Genomic DNA, 18,058 nt, shown 5'->3' on the forward strand with positions numbered 1-18,058 from the left:
CTCCACCCCGAGTTCTCCCTTCAGTCTCTGCTAGGAATATGTCTCATTCATATTGAGGTGTGGAACCCCTGTAGGGCTATGAGGCCATTAGAAAACCAGACATGCAGCTCTGAGTTCACTCCAGCAGCCAAAGGCTGTGTCTTGTCAGAGAAGAGGGAGAAAAGTGAAAGAGAGTGTTGGTGTGGCAAGAGCATCCTATTGCATTCCTAGTTACAGTGCTGGGGAATCACGTGATCTTGAGAACCTCAATTATTCTACACCCGAGGTCTCAAGCAGTTTTGTCACCCCCCCACCCCCACCAAGAGACATTTGGGAATTGGAAACATTTTTGCTTGTCACAACTAGGAGGTGCATAGGGCCACTAGTGGTAAGGAGCCAGCAATGCCACTAAACATCCTACAATGCACAGAACCGCCTCCCGTGACAAAGAATTATCTGACTCAAAAATGTCATTAGTACCGAGGTTGAGAAACCCCACTCTTACATGTCTTTTCTCATCTGTAAAAAGGAGAGGCTGGAAGAGGAGGTTGATCATATGTGTGGCTAGATTAGGGAAGCTCTGTTCAACTTACTCATCTAACTCAGACCACTTCTACCCACATCACGTCCATAGAAGCATGAATCAAATGAAGTGGGTTAAAAACATTGCCCCTTTCTTACCAAAGAATGCAATTGTGGACTCAGAATGCTCTGAGCTTTGCAAGCTCACTGTGACCACTGTGTTTGCCTCTGCCCAATGCAACATTCATCTTGACATGTTGTGCTTGCAAGTTGCCCTTGTCCCTGTGAAGTGAGACTCGAAGACTTGTCTTCTTTGAGCTGAACCAGTTGTCTCCAAAACAGGTTTATCACTTCTAGCTATTCCCAAACAACCTGCCCAACCTGACACAGATTGTGAGAAGTCCATGAGCTGGTTGTATCCATTTAGCTTTGCATACAGTGACCATTCATTCGTGCATTCAGTAAACATGTATTTAGTACCCTCCATGTGTAGCAGCCATGCATTTGTGGTGTGAAGAATGAAAGGATGTGTAAATGAAGCCCCTGTAGTGCAGTGGGGGAGAAGAGATCCATACACCACAGTACGTGAGGTAGGAGGACAAAGTGCCTCTTTCCCAGAGAAGAAAGAGATCATGTTTGTGTCATGATCACAAAATGCTACACAGAGGAGGTATGGTATGAGTTGGGTTTTGAAGTCTAGTTTTTTGACAGCAAGATAAAGGAGCAAGGGGACAGAAGGGAGGAAGAAAGTGGGAAATTATATGCAGGAGGATTTGCATTTGTGGAAGTTGTGTATTTATATATTTGTAGACTGGTGAGAGTCCTGCTTCATTGGAGCAGGCAGTGAGAGCAGCACAGTCAAAGGAGATATTGCTGGGAACATGGATGGAGTGGGGTGGGCCATTTGTTCAGTCCTGGTCTTTGAAACAAGGACTTACATGAGGTGATGTTTAAGTTTGCTTTCCACCCTAAGATGATAAGATCTCATGATTTCATAGTTTTATTTGATAAGCACTAGAAAACTCATCTATTCATTCAATAAATAAATATAATATATTTTTAGCAGACATGGTGCTTGGCATGGGGAGGGTACAGCGTTGTTCATACGCTTGGATTTTGCTGCAAATCTGGAAGAAGATGGGTTGGGAAGCTCTTCCCAGCTTCCAAGGAGGGGGCATACAGGTCTAAACTTGAGAGATAGTTGTGCAAATAGAGAGGAAACCTGTGAAAGGGGAACAGGAAAAAAAGAGTGACAGGATTTGGGGAAAGGTTGGTGAAGGATGTGGGCAAGAGGAAGAATCATCTCTCATTCCAAAGTTTCATGCCTGAGTTAGAGGGCAAGTGTGGTGCTGCAATCAGAATGAGAGACCCAGAGAGGAGCTGGTTTAGAGGGAAAAACACTATTGAGTGGGTTTTTAAACCAGTTGATTGACGGCCCTGTCAGGCCATCCAGGTGGAGGAGCCTTAGAGCAGTTGTGAATGTGGTATCAGACTTTTAAAAGAACACACCAGAGGAAAAGATGGGGGAGTCTTCCAGATATTAACTGTGGCTGAAGCCTTCTAGATGGATGATATTACCCAGAAAGAGGGTCTACATAGAGAAGAGGGTGGGAAACAGGCTCTGAGGGATGCATGCCTTTAGAATAAAGAAGAAAGAATAAAAAGTGAAGAAGATGAAGGGGCAGCAAGGGAAGTGGCAGGAGAACAGTAGATTGGAGATGCTCCCAAGAGGCAGGGGAAGCAGGGAAATGGGGAAGCCAGTTCCTACTGAGCCCCGGATACAGCAGAATATGTACACACCCTGGTAGCCTCCAGGGAAACAGACTCTGGTTCTAACCATCGCCCCCCCCCCACCCCCGAATGTATTTAGCAGTAGAAGTGTTGAGCCACCTGATCATTTTATCACTTCTTGGGCCCTCAGCCAGAAGGGGAGTGGGGAGAGTGGGAGGAGGAGGCTCTCCAGTGAGTCATCCGTCCTGGGTGTGGAGTTGTGGGGAAGAGGTTTGCTGCGAGGGAAAGCTGCTTGATTTGTTTTGGGGTAGGTCCCAGTGTGGCAACAACGGGACTTCAGAAGCTACAGCCTTTGGCCCGAGAGGTATCCCCTCATCGGGAAGACGTTTGGGGAGTGTCTGTGATGGATTTTGTCCAGGCCTGTTCCCCAGGGCCTGCATGGCTATGTGGGTTTCTGTAGCTCATGCAAGATCTACGTTTTTCCTCCAGGAAAATAAACTTTTTTATTTCTGGTGGAGAAGGCTCTGTGCTCACTGCCTGACCCTCAATGACTCGACAGTGACCCTGAGCTCTTCCACTACAGGCCCTTGAAACCATTTTTGCCCAGCCTCACCATTCAGGCCACACTCGCTCCTTCCCACGTGGCTTTCACAGTGGGGGAAGGGGTGGGATGTGTCCTCTGGCATCAGGCAGGTCCAGCTCCAATTTTGGCTCCATTGCATACTCACTGTGCAATCTTAGTTTAGGGTGTCAACTTAAAAAATATTCACAACCTAAAAGTTGAGAGTTATCTTTTATTCTGCAGGTATTTTTTGTACTTCAAGCCTGGGAGGCAGCATCTCAAGTAACCCTGAGAGAACTGCTCTGAGGAGGCAAGGTGAGGGGAACCAGGTTATACAGAAGTTTTGCAACAAAGGGCAGGTCGTCTGAACACCCAAAGATTATTGTTAATTAAAGGAAAACCAGATATCTCAAGTTAAGGAGTTTAGTGCTTGTCTATGTATGGGGAGATGCAAGAGTCTGGGCTCCCTCATTCTTTTGATACGCACCTCAGCTATCTGGGGCCGGTATTCTATTTTCACATCCTGAGTTTCCCTCAGGGCTCACTGTAGGGAGTGGCTGCAGTCTGATGGCTGTGAGATGGCAGATATCCTTTCCTTCCTGAGTTCCCTCAGGGCTCACCAGCTACAGTCACTGATGAATTTGACATACTGTGCTTACTCTGAGAAATGCAGTATTTCCTGCAGTATCAGTAAACAAGGATGTCACCATGATCAGTGATTCCAGCCCTCCAGGGCAGCCAGGAAGGAGAATATCTGCATGATCTGGCAATCATCAGGCTGTAGCTACTCCCTACGGGGAGAACTGAAGAACTCAGGATGTGAAAAATCACAGGATACTGGCCCCAGATAGCTGAGATGAATATGAAAGGATTTCATATTCATCTGAATATGATTTCAGTGAGCCCAGACTCTTGCATCTTCCCATTCATAGGAAAGCACTAAATTCCTTAACTTGAGATACCTGGTTTTCTTTAAATCCCAATAATCTCTTGATATTCAGGCTACTTACCCTTTGTTATAAACTTCTGTATATCCTGACTCTTCCCCCTGGGAGCAGTTCTCTCAGGGTTACTTGAGATCATGCCTCCCAGGCTTAAGTCCAAAAAATTTCCATCGAATGAACCATAGCTCTCAACTTTAAGGCAGTAACTATTTTTTTTAAGTTGACAACTGATATGGTAGGAAATATTCCATTTCTCAAGGGACATTGTTTCTCTGATCTCATCTGAAAAACTGTTGAAGCCCCCAAGGAGTCTTATGCAGATCAAATGATGTAGCACATACACAGTGTTAGACCTTCCACAAATGGTAGGGATTGTTACTGCTTTGAAGCTTTTTCTTTCATTCTTCTGCTTCGTTCTCTTTGTTGAATTGTTTTCAGAATTTCTTTCCCTCTCTTCCAATATTTGCCACTTAAAAAAAGCAATTAATTTGAAGAAAATTATAACCTAACACCCCTTAGCCAGCTCCTGTCTGACTCCCTAGGCAAATGAAGGGCCTTGAATGCTTTGATTGTTCTGGTATAATACCCTTTTGGAAGTAGGCAACTGTCTTTTGGCATCACTTTCTAATGCCTGATGTCTGTCCTTGCAAATATCACAATACTATCACTCACTGTAATATGGCACTCTAAGTTTACAAAGCATTTTCACATGCATCATCTCAACAAACTCAACATCATTTTGGGAGCAGGGTCTTTCACCCCAGAGAGCTAGTGACTGTCTTCAGTTTTTAGGGGTGTGTATGTGTGTGTGTGTGTGTGAGCTCAAAGGATTGCTTCTTTTCTTTTAACACAAAAAGCTAAAGTTTCCAAGCAGGTGGGGTGTGGGTTAAACACTGTTCTAAATGGCAGGCCTGCTGTTCATGGGGAGGGAAAGTGGCCTGAAAGTTTAAAAATAACCTGAACATTATAGACTCCTGTGAATTCTACAGCCCGGAGCACTGCGAGTCTGTGGGTGTCTTACCTGCTGGAGTGCAGGCAGGAAAACAACAAGTTGAGAGGCATGAGGATTTAAATGTGCTGAATCCTTTAGTGGCACGCGTTGGCAGCAGAAGTATTCATAGAAAAGAAATTAAAGCCATACTGAATGATCAGGATCGATATTCCTGAATGGTCAGAATGGCACTACCCTTGAATTTCCTGAATGCAGAGCACTGACTAATACTTGGGTCTGCAGTGCAGCGGACCCTTCTCTGTGGCTGGACAACATCTCCTCTCCTTCCTCCCTTCCCTCCTGTTGACTTAAAGAGTATTCATAACCTAAAAGTTGAGAGTTTTGTTTTATTTGGTGGGAATTTTTAGGACTTCAAGCCTGGGAGACAGCATCTCAAGTGGCGACGTGAGGGGATCCAGGTTATATAGAAGTTTTGCAACAAAGGGCAGGTAGTCTGAACATCCAAAGATTATTATTAATTAAAGGAAAACCAGATATCGCAAGTTAAGGAGTTTAGTGCTTTTCTATGTATGGGAAGATGCAAGAGTCTGGGCTCCCTCCAGTCATTCTTTTGATATGCACCTCAGCTGTGTGGCCAGTATTCTTTTTTTACATCCTGAGTTTTCCTCAGGGATCACCGTAGGGAGTAGCTGCAGTCTGATGGCTACTAGATGGCAGATATTCTTTCCTTCTTGAGTTCCCTCAGGGCTCACCAGCTCACCTTGCATGGCGGCTGCAATTTCTGGTGTCTGTGCCATCCTTTGTTTACTGATATGGTAGGAAATATTCTATTTCTCACTCCCTTAGTGACCCCTCCAGAGTTAGACTGAAAATTTTTCCAGGTTACTACCTGGATTGACCTGCCAAGGAGCTCAGAGGTTGGGGCATTTGGGGTAGATTTGGCCATTCATCAGATAATAAGTAGGTAGATGGAAAATTATGTTCATCATGAGTAAACTGTGTACAGTAATGTACACTCTGGATTTTGAGAAGTTTTGAAGAATTTCAATAGTGTTTGAAAGAGGGCTCAGTTCTTGCATGGCTTATGTCTGAAGATGTAACAATGCAGAACCAAGGCAGGTCAGTCTAATAATAGCAGCATGGCTTGAAGTACAATGCACTTGACAATCCGTTGTCACAGCTGGTCTCTTGATAGTCTCCTTAGATTCATATGGGTGGGTACTACTGCTGTCGGTTCTGTACCTGGGGGTAATAAGCCCAACCAGGACTGGGGGATAAGTCTGTCTTGTCTTACACAAACATGACTTGCTTATTCTGGGGTCCTTCAGCACCTGCTGTAGTGTCTGCACATTTTCTTGCCTCAGAATTGTAGGATCATCATGAAAGTAAGTGACTACCTCATTTCTATTAATGATATCATGAGAGGCTATACAGTGTGGTGGTTAAGATAATGGATTTTGGAGTCAAACAGACTTAGGATTGACTTTCTGTGATGTCATTCACCAACTATCTGATCTTAAGGGAAATTATTTCTTCTCTTTCAGTTTTGCTTTTCTTATGTGTAAAATGCAGATTATAACAGTACCCACCACATAGAATTATTCTGAGAAATAAAGGAAGTAAAGGACTTGGGACAGTGCCTTGCACATAATAAGTATTAGTATTATTACTAATTAGTATTTTTCTTTTTTAATAATCTATAATTTAAATTTTTTTAATTATGCAAGTATACATTTAAATTATGCAAGGATACATTTTCAAGAGGAATGGAAAATACAGAACAAGGTTACGTATAGTTCCAATCTATATTGCAGTTATTTTTTAAGTAGATAAATTAAGATTTTTAGTTGGAGTTTCAATATCAAACTCTCAGAAATTAATATACAGAGAAGTAGAGGGATATAGTAGACCTGAAGAGCACCATGAACCAATTCAACACAATTAAGATTATACAATTTTCAGACAACAATAGGATACAAATTCTATTCAAGTTCCCTTAGGCTATAAGCTAGGAGACACTGGAACATATTCAGGGACATAAAACAAAGTGCAAATATTTCATGGCCTAAAAGTATTGAAGTCACACAGAGTTTGTTCTCTTATCACTGTGGAATTGTGTTAGAAATCAATATCAAAAGATATTTGAAAATAACCCACATATTTTCAAGTGCAATGTGACATTTACCGAGACAGATCTTTGATTTAGCATTGAAAGCCTCAATAGTTAGAAGACTGAAAAAAACAGAGAGTGATTGCAGAGAAGAAAGCATTTAAATGATACATTAATATCAAAATGAGAAATTAATATCTAAAGATACTTTAAAAATCCCATGTATTTGGTAATTAAACATCTTTTGTATGATTCTTTTTAAATGATGGGTGTATCTAAGAAGCCCTAACATGGAAAATTAGAAAATATTTGTAATAGAATAAAAATGAAAAGAGAATTTACCAGAATTTGTTGCATGCAGTTGAAGCTGCTCAGTGCAGTTGAATACAATGTGGAGTCTTGAATAAGGTATGAAAATAAATAATGGATGCTAGCATAGATTTTTGTGAAATTTGAACAAAATCTGTACTTTAGTTAATAGTTCTGTATCCCGTGTTAATTTCCTGTGTTTCTTTACAACGTTGTATTTCTTTATATTCTCAGAATTGGATTAGAAGTTTCAAGCCTCATTCAAAAAATTCTTTTTAAAATATAAATTTATTTATTTTAATTGGAGGCTAATTACTTTACAATATTGTATTGGTTTTGCCGTACGTCAACATGAATCCACCACGGGTGTACACATGTTCCCCTTCCTGAACCCCCTTCCCACCTCCCTCCCTGTACCATCCCTCTGGGTCATCCCAGTGCACTAGCCCCAAGCATCCTGTATCATGCATCGAACCTAGACTGGTGATTCGTTTCATATTTGAAATTATACATGTTTCAATGCCATTCTCCCAAATCATCCCACCCTCTCCCTCTCCCACAGAGTCCAAAAGACTGTTCTATACATCTGTGTCTCTTTTGCTGTCTCGCATACAGGGTTATCATTACCATCTTTCTAAATTCCATATATATAAAAAAATCACTAAGATAATAAATTTTCTAGACTTTTAGCAGTAGTACTGGATGCCAAAATACATGGAACTATATCAAAGTTTTGAGTGAATGTAAATTAGAAACCTAACAATCTAGCATTCTATTCCTACTAAGTCAAACAAGAGGAATAAAAATGTATAAATTTTTTAACTAGGCAAAAATTCATAATTTTTCTAAAATATATTACATTATACATATTATATATATATGTATACAAAAGCTTTCTACTATGCTTGATAAAGGCTTGAGAAAGAACAACAACAAAAAAAGAGATGGAGAAATTGGAAAACATAAACTAAATGAAAAGGGGGCACTGAATATGAAATAGAAAGTGAAATAAACTCGATAAAAGTAAAACAGCATTGTATAGTCTAGTTGTTTTTAAACATGACTGCTCATTAGAAACACTTCCGGAGTTTGGAGAAAAAAAGCAATACCTGGGCATTTGTATTTTTCAAAAAAAAATTCCAAGACAATTCTGATATGCATCTGGATTTTAAAAAGTGATTACAGGTTTTTCTATTAAGTGGTAATTTTAGTGATATAGAATTCTATTATTTTCTGTTGGCCAATTGTGACACAATGGTTTTAAGTGAATAATTGTTACATATCACAATAGTAAAAGATATTTATCAGTTTTCACAATCAGTAGACAAAAATAAAAGATAATTGCAATTGCAAGCCATAATGGAAACATGATTAACCTAACAATATAAAATAATTACATATAATTTGGAGGGTTAAGTAGAGTGATGTGGCAAGTAGAAGTGCATACATGTACATGTTTTCATCTGCCCAGCCAATCTATGTCTTTTGGTTGCTGCATTTAATCCATTTTACACTTAAGGTAATTATTAATATGTATGATTCTATTACCATTTTCTTAATTGTTTTGGGTTTAATTTGTGTAGGTCTTTTCCTTCTCTTGTGTTTCCTGCCTAGAGAAGTTCCTTTACCATTTGTTGTAAAGCTGGTTTGGTGGTGCTAAATTCTTTTAACTTTTGCTTGTCTGGAAAGCTTTTGATTCTCTGTCAAATCTGCCTGAGGGTCTTGCTGGGTGGAGTATTCTTGGTTGTAGGTTCTTCCATTCCATCACTTGAACTATATCATGCCATTCCCTTCTAACTTGTAGAGTTTCTGTTGAGAAATCAGCTGATAACCTTATGGGAGTTCCTTTGTATATTATCTGTCATTTTTCCCTTGTTGCTTTTAATATTTTATCTTTGTCTTTAATTTTTGTCATTTTGATTACTGTATGTCTTGATGTGTTCCTCCTTGGTTTGTCCTGCCTGTGACTCTCTGTGCTTCCTGAACTTGGTTGACTATTTCCTTTCCCATGTTAGGGAAATTTTCAGCTATTATCTCTTCAAATGTTTTCTTGGGTCTTTTCTCTCTTCTCCTTCTGGGACACCTGTAATGCGAATGTTGGTGCATTTAACATCCCAGAGATCTCTCAGACTGTCTTCATTTTTTTGTTTTCCAATCCTTTTTTCTATATTCTGTTCTGCGGCAGTGATTTCCACCATTCTGCCCTCCAGATCACTTGTCTGTTCTTCTGTCTCCGTTCTTCTATTGATTCCTTCTAGTCTGTTCATCTCTGTTTGTTCTTTAGTTCTTCTAGGTCTTCAGTAAACATTTCTTGATCTTCTGCATTCTGTTATTCTGAATTCTTTTTTGGAAGGTTGCCTATCTCCACTTCATTTAGTTGTTTTTTGGGGGTTTCATCTTGTCCCTTCATTGGGACATAACTTTCTGCTTTCTCATTCTGATAAGCTTTCTATAATGTGGTTTTCATTTTAGCTGCTGCAAAATTGTGGTTCTTCTTACTTCTGTCTACCTTTTGGTGGATGAGGCTGAGGCTTGTGTAAGCTTCTTGTTGGGGGGGATTGGCTATGGGAAAAACTAGGTCTTGATCTGGTGGGCAGGGCTTGCTCAGTAAAGCTGTAGTCCAATTATGTACTGATGGGTGGGGTTGCACTCCCTCCCCACTAGTTGTTTGGCCTGAGGTGACCCAGCCCTGGGGTCAGTGGGCTCTAAGGTAGGGTTAATGGTGACATCCAGGGGGACTTAAGCCGAGGAGACCTTCCAGGACTGCTGTTGCCAGTGCCCCCGTCCCCGTGGTGAGCCACTGTCAACCCACACCTACCCAGATGACCCTCCAACACTAGCAGGTGGATATGGTTCTGTCTCCTGTGGGGTCACTGCTCCTTTACCCTGGATCTTGGTGCATGCACAATTTTGTTTGTGCCTTCCAACAGTGGAATTGATTTCCCTCAGTCTTGTGGGAATCTTGTAATCAAATCCCACTGGCCTTCCCAGTCAGGTTCCCTGGGGATTCCTAGTCCTTTTGCTATATCCCCAGGATTGGAAGCCTGATGTGAGGCTCAGAACCTTCACAACAAGAGAAGGATTTCTTTGGTATTATTGTTCTCTCCCATGGCTATGGGATTTGATTTGATTGTGTTTGTGCCCCTCGTACTGCCTCACTATAGCTTCTTCTTTGTCTTTGGACACGGGGTATGCTTTTTTGGTGGGTTCCAGCATCTCCTGTCAATGGCTGTTCAACAACTAGTTGTGATTTTGGTGCTCTCGCAGGAGGAGATGAGCACATGTCCTTCTACTCCGCTATCTTGAATGGGAAGCCCATTAATTAGTACTTTTCTTTGTAATTATTCTTTGTTTGCTTGATGCATGTCCATTTTTTTAATAGTTCTGGAATCTGCAATATGAAATTATGACTTACTGGAAAATATAGATTATTGTAACAAAGGGAAAACAGCATGCATGATAGGAAGCTTTGGATGATTATATTAATACATTGACCACTTTATATCTGGCAGAATTTCTTTGAAGAATGTGATTGAATGGTGGGGGATTATGTGAAGAAAAAAAAAACAACACAAAAAGTCTTTAATGGAAAGGGCTGTGTAGTATGTCTATGTGTGTGTCCAAAGGACAGGCTTATTAAGGGTATTGCTGCTGCTGCTGCTACTGCTAAGTTGCTTCAGTCATATCCGACTCTGTGCAATGTATTAGAGAGAAGTATTTCATAAATTCTCTCTTTTGATTGAGAATTACATTTCCACCTTTCCCATTTTTAAATGACACATTATGAGTATTTAGAAAACTTCAAAAAAGCTTATAATTCTTCACCTTTGATTGTACTGTGTTAAGCCTGTTTGAAAGTTCTGAACAGCATAGGAAGATTCCTTGTGTATGTCTGGACACGGCCTGGCAGAACTTGAGATCAGATTAGAAGCCAGTGCATGTATCTGCATACGATCAAAAGTGGTATATCTCTTTCACATGCAGTTCTTCATAAGGGAAAGAGGTATGGTGATGACATTTGCCTTTTTTGGTAGAGAGAAGAGATAGAACCGATTAAGACTGTAGTTGATTTTTTTTGAAGCAGAATTTTATTCTTTGTTTTATGTTCTGTGAAAAGGGAACTGAAAATATTCTCTGTGTAGAGATCTGGATGTCTCTTTTTAAATAACTGATATCCCAAATCTTAATTCAATTATGTTTTTAAAGAGCAGGAGCTGTTCCTCATAGGGGAATGAACCCTATAATTTATGATGGATAAAATGAGGGTGAGGTTGTTATTGTGCTAGAAAAGCTCCCCTGAATTAGAGTCACCTGATCTCCTACATGAGTGCTAAGCATGCTTTCTTATTAAGGCGAGAACGAACACTCAACCCAGAAGGAACAACTGGAAATACTTAACAACAGACTCAGTGGCAGAATGTATTAGGAGAAGGGCAGTCCCTCAGACAGGGACCAGCTACCTGGTTGATGCCAAAGCTCTTTTTCACCAAAAAGAGTTGCAGGAGATTCAATCATTCATTCTTTGACTATGTATTTAGTAAAGGCCTGCTAAAGTAAAGGCTTCCCAGGTGGTGCTAGTGGTAAAGAACTCGCCTGCCAATGCAGGAGATGTAAGAGGTGTGGGTTCGATCCCTGGATTGGGAAGATCCTCTGGAGGAGGGCATGGCAACCCACTCCAGTGTTCTTGCCTGGAGCATCCCTTGGACAGAGGAGCCTGGCGGGCTACAGTCCATAGGATTGTAAAGAGGCGGACACGACTCAATCGACTTAGCACACACACGTGCATGGAGAATGATGCAGGCACACCAGGGAATAAAGAAGGGGAAGATATGTCTTCTGCATTTAAGAAGCTTATACCACAGTGGAGGAGACACAGCATACCTAACTGTAAAATTAAATAGAAATGTACTGGTGAACTTATATCCATGGCAACAATGACAGTGAGTAAACACGTTACTATCCATGAGTGATACAAAAGTTTTATGAGTTTGCAGGAGGTAGAGATCATAGATTGAATTGGAGAGGTGGCAGAAAGCTCCCTAGAGTTGGAGAGGTTATGGAAGGCTTCATGGAAAAGGCAGAATTGAACTGAACCACACATCTGGAGAAGGAAATGGCAACTCACTCCAGTATTCTTGCCTGGAGAATCCCATGGACAGAGGAGCCTGGTAGGCTGCAGTCCATGGATCCCAAGAATTGGACACGACTTAGTGACTAAACCACCACAGGACACCTAGGAGTCAGAGAAGCAGAAAAGAAGACTGTGCTTGGGTCAGTCTGAAGCAGGTGCTGTGAGCAAGAGTTTTAAAGTTTTATAACTATGTTAATACTCTGGAACACGGAGATGGTGTTGGCAAGGTATGGATTCAGATTGTCTTGACTTGTCAGACTAAGGAGTTTGGCCCTGTTTTAGGTAGTGAGGACCTATGGCTGCAGTCAAGCGACTGACAGGGAGAATCATGTCACCTGGTAGAAGGTGTAATTTTTGGATGGGGAACTTGCTTTGAAGGAATTATAATGAATTCACTTTTAAATGCATTGAGATGATGATGGATAGCCCAGTGCTCATGGAGATACCCATTGCTTAATTGTGTATTTGCATATGGAAATGAGGTGAAAGGTACGGGACAGAGGCTGGATGGGGAAATAGAGGGGTAGCTGAAACTGTGGGTAAGGACGTGACCCCAAAGGGAGAGGAGTCAGAGGGAGAAGGTCAGGAGGTTGAGGGCAGATCCATGAGGGGCTCCCCTGATAAAGGGAGAGGAGGAAGAGGAGGAAGAGGAGGAAGAGGACCAGGTGGTGAGGTGGGACGAGTGGAAACTGAGATGCTAAGTGAGGGACAAGAGGCGGTCAGTGGTGCCAGACTCTAGTGTGGTCAAGGAGGAGGAGGGGAGAACAAGGACCACATGAGGTCAGTGGGGTCTTTGTACCATTTCCGGGGGCTTGGAAGGGGACAGAGCCAGCCTGGTCTGCCTAGATGCACGTTTCAAAGCTGGCCTCAAGTCCATATCATATGGGAATGCCTTATTCACTCTGATTATTTTATACCAGGTGGGTGTAAGCAGCTGCTCAGCGGAGGAGAGAGTGGGAGAGAAAGGGTGTGGTGATGGACAGGTGGTGGCTTAATCTGTGATGATTCCAACCCAGAGTCCTGTGAGAGGCAAGCCTGGTGGGTGGGATGGGCATGCGTTCTCTTCTCTGGGCGGTCAGAGCTCCCCTAGGCTATCCTTGGGCTGTGAGCCACTTTCCCTGTTGGACATCGTCTTCAAGAGTGAAATGTGGGGAGTGAGTGGATCAAGACTGGCTGGTCAATGCAGGATGCAGCCTGGCACCCTCTCAGTCTCCTCACTGTCCCCTTGACTCCGGTCCCCGAGGCCACGCCTGACATGTGAAAGGCGCTCATTTTCTGTTTGCTGAATGAATGAATCAGCCCTAGCCCACCAGGCTTAGTGAGCTCTGCAGTGTGTGTGGGCTGTATTTTTTTTTCTGAGTCAAGAGGCCAAGGGGGTGGACGGAGAGGCGTGTTTCTGTCCGTTGTTCTTACAACAATGATGTAAGATGACAATGCACTCTTGGCTCATTCCCGTCAGTCAGAGCTGGAGCTCTGTGGAGTGGTCCTGCCGCCTTCTATCTTGACTGGGCAGCCGGACTAGACGCTGACAGCAGGTGCTGAGGTGATCCGGGCAGGCATCCTTGGTTGTCTGGGGCTAGACACTGGACCTCCAAACTGACTTTCCCAATAGATGGTACATGCGTGGTGCGTGATTAGTCAGTTGTGTCTGACTCTTTGTGTCTCTTTGTGACCCTTTGGACTGTAGCCCCCAGGCCCCTCTGTCCATGGGATTCTCCAGGCAAGAATACTTACTGGAGTAGGTTGCCATGTCCTTCTCCGAGGGATCTTCCCTACCCAGGGATCAAACCTGCATCTCCTGTGTCTCCTACATTGTAGGTGGATTGTCTACCCATTGAGCCATTGGAGAAACCCAAGTCATAGTTGCTTAGTATCCAACTCTTTGCGACCCCATGACTGTAGCCTGCCAAGCTGCTCTGTCCATGAAATTCTCCAGACAAGAACACTAGAGTGGGTAGCCACTCCCTACTCCAGGGGATCTTCCCAACCCAGGGATTGAACCAGGGTCTCCCATATTGAGGGCAGATTCCTTATCATCTGAGTCACCAGGGGGTTAATTTCTCTTAAGGTTGACTTTTGTCTGGGCTGAAAAGTGACTCATCTTATGGAAAACAAAGGATTGAAGTGGTAATGCTAGACTCTTCGTGATCCTAGATGCATGGAAAGAGAATGAAGTGCTGACTGGTTCAGGAATTCCCTATCATTAATCACCACATCCCAGCTCAGGCCGTCCTGTCCCCCAGGGCTTCTGGGCCCCCAGTGCCATGCTGATTCTTCTCTTTTCCCGAGCTGCCTCCAGCCTGAGGGAATGTCTCCCTCCTTGGGTCTTACCCCACCTGTGCTCTCTTAGAGTGCTCGCCACATTCTGACTGCTATCAGTGTTCTTCATAAGGATGTTTTCCCCTTTTCCTCTTTAAAACTGTAAGCTCTTAGGGGCCATGACTGTGTCTAATTTTCCCTTGAGCCTCCAAACCCTTGAGAATAATGCCTGGCACATTAAAAGGGGTTAATTCTTATTCGTTCCATGGGCTTATGAATTAAGGAGGCACCTTTTCACCAGGTATCAAGGCCTTTGGGCTCTTTAGACTCTGGTCTCTAATCTTTTGCTTTCTTTTCTCTTTTTCCCTCATGGTCTTTCTGACCAAATTTCAGGCACATTTCTTCGTGCCTCTGTCTACTCTGCACACACCACAGACACACTGCTGGGCTGTGCTTCTGAAGTCTGCTTTTAGAAGCAGGACACAGCCAGATGTGCAGTGTTTGCTGTATGTACGGTGGTCACAGCTACCGTAGCTGAAGTGTATTTAACAAATACATATATAGCACCAATTGTGTGCCAGGTACTGATCTAAGAGCTTAGCTAACTTCGTAACATCCCTATGGGACAGGTGATGGGTATTCTTAGAAATTTAACCCTCAGTGAGACTCTCTGGCTCAAGGCCATGGCTTATTCTCCAAAGTCTAAGACTGTACCTATGACCAGACTCTTAAGCAAGGAAAACATCCTGACATGCAGTATGTTAAGAGTGGTTGCGCACTGTAAGGAACCCTGACCTTATTATCAGGAGCTGCAGCTCTGTTTCCTCTCTCTGTGCACTTGGACACATCCCTGAAGCTCTGGGCCCCAGATAATAGTGTGTCTCACAGTCCTGCAGCAAAGATGCAGTGAGATAATATCACCATGGTTGGCACCCAGGAAATATTGAGTTGTCATAAATGAATGGTTTGAAAAACATATTTTAGCAAAATCTGCACATCTATAGTTAGTTGATAGAGTGTTGGTGCTGTGGGGTTTCTCGGGCATAGGTTTGAGAAATGCTGGTTCTAGGCACAGACATTACATAAGGACGTGAAGTTATGTTTTTACCCAAGTCAGGGCTGTAAGGTATTGTGGAAGCCACCAGACTCCCAAGATGTCTGCATCGCCATAATGCTCTCCTGCTCTTCTGTGAATGTGCACATGGTCTCCTGCCAACTTTTTTCTTAAAACCCACTCCCAAATCCTCTCTGCATTATGTTCCTTAGAGCACTGCTTTGCATAAGAGTCTATTTCTTGGAAAGGCTCTGCAGGGGAAAAATAGAACAAAAGGGGCTCTGATCACTTAAGCAAGCATAAGCTATCTGGATAGAGCTGGGAATGGAGAGGGGGGAGGGGCTGGTGGGAGGGAACAGTGGTTTTGGATGAGGCAAGGTTTGCAGACTCCTCAGTGACTGGCTGAAATCTCCTGTGAAGATGGCCCATGGCCTGACGGATCTGGGAAGAGCTTTATGAATGAGGGAAAGAGGCTAAGTGCTTTTCCATCCTTGCCACTTGCGTCTCTCCATCTTGGTACAAACTCCCATGGCCTGCCTGGTTCAGGAGGAGTGTGGCCACATTGTTGCCTTCCTTTCCAGGGAAGCTGGAGGGACCCTCTACCAGTTAAGTCCTCTTCTGCTTGCACTCTGAATGGTGCATTGGAACAGAGGGGCTGAGGGGTTAGGGTTACTGTCTGCATTGGATTCGTATGCTAGGAAAGGTTTTCACTTGCTTTCTTAGATCCTTTTGGGTTTATAGTTTGCAGGTCACTTTGTGCAGAAAATACACGTAGACCTTTCGGCTGCACCGTCTTAGCTCATGTGTGTGTGTGTTTTGACCTCATACCACTATGTCCAGTGTGGGGGACTGCATGTTTCAAGTACCATGAGATGCCTGGTTGCATTGATGGTAAAATTTTGGGCTTAGGCTTCAAGAAAGTATGACAGGGGAATAGAGGTCTGGTGACCAGAGGTCACCTCTTTAGGAATGTCTAGACCCTGAGGTATGAGGTGTGAGGCAGCCAAGTATCTGAGGTCACAGCGAAGTGCTCACACATGACCGGTAGATGGTGCTCTAACAACATAAAAATATGGCTAATAGCCCTCCGGAGCTGGAAAGGGATTTTAGGAAACCAGTTTCCAATCCGAGTTATCTGATTTTTTACATTTCCATTTGTGGTCTCTTTAAGAGGACAGTGGAACTAGGGACACAGGAAGGAGAATGCCCACCAAGTTCCCTTACAAAGAGCATTATGGCAGTGACCTAATCTCAGGTTTTTTTTTTCCCTAAGGATCCTCCCAGATCTTGAGGGCAGTAGTTGTGTTCCCAGTTAAGCATCTTCCCAGCATAGTCCCAGGAGCATTTGGTCACTGATCACATTCAATTTGAGGATGGTAAGCACAGTATTCCCATAGGCTTAGTGTGACTGGATAGTTTCTTCTCTTGATCGTGAACAATTTGGAACTACACTATTACTGCCCAGAAGAAATTAGCCTGGATATTAGAAAGAACCATCAAGTGAAAGTCAGAAGAGCTGTTACAAGTCTCAGCTTTGCCTCTCATTAGATGTGGACAAACCACTTAACATTTATGAAACTCTGATTTGTCCACCAAATCAGGGTCATAATACATGTTTGCCAGGCTGACCTCAGAGGTTTGGAGTGTGGTTTATATAAATTGAAAATTATTAAGGACATATAAACTATTATTCAGCCGTTAAAACTGTAGCCATCTGAGGGCTGGGAGAATGGAGGCATGGGAGAGCATGAAAGCAGTCCACAGATCTCAGAGGGCTGTGAAGCCAGGTGGGGGTGAATATGTGAGAGTGCCTTCCTCCCAGTATTACTGTCCTTAGGCCAAGTCCATTCCGAAAGCTATTCACGCCATCATATTTGCCTCTGTGCTCCTGGGCTGCACCCTCCAGGAAGTCGCAGTTTTAACCCCCTACAGAGGCACTCCTGCTCCCCTGCAGACTTTACATCATCCCCAGCCATACATTTGTGATTCGTGCCTCCTCGGAAGGTGGAAGGCGGGAAGGAAGCCTCAACTCCAGGGGGCCCTCTCATTTCTATGAATAATATCCTGCTGTGGGAATTCTCGGAGAAGGCAATGGCACCCCACTCCAGTACTCTTGCTTGGAAAATCCCATGGACTGAGGAGCCTGGTAGGCTGCAGTCCATGGGGTCACAAAGAATCGGACACGACTGAGCAACTTCACTTTCACTTTTCACTTTCATGCGTTGGAGAAAGAAATGGCAACCCACTCCAGTGTTCTTGCCTGGAGAATCCCAGGGACAGGGGAGGCTGGTGGGCTGCCGTCTATGGGGTTGCACAGAGTCGGACACAACTGAAGTGACTTAGCAGCAGCAGCAGCAGCAGCAGTGGGAATTCTAGGTCCCTAAAGAATTATAATAGCCACAGAGCACAGAGGATATTGTAGAGAGAGCAAAGGAATCTGGATCTCTGCTGTATGGGCGACATTGAAGACACAAGTCAAGGGTTCCTGGTCTTCCCAAAACCTCT

The sequence above is a fragment of the Bos taurus genome, chromosome 16 (genome assembly GCF_002263795.3).
Source record: "Bos taurus isolate L1 Dominette 01449 registration number 42190680 breed Hereford chromosome 16, ARS-UCD2.0, whole genome shotgun sequence".
NCBI lineage: Eukaryota > Metazoa > Chordata > Mammalia > Artiodactyla > Bovidae > Bos > Bos taurus.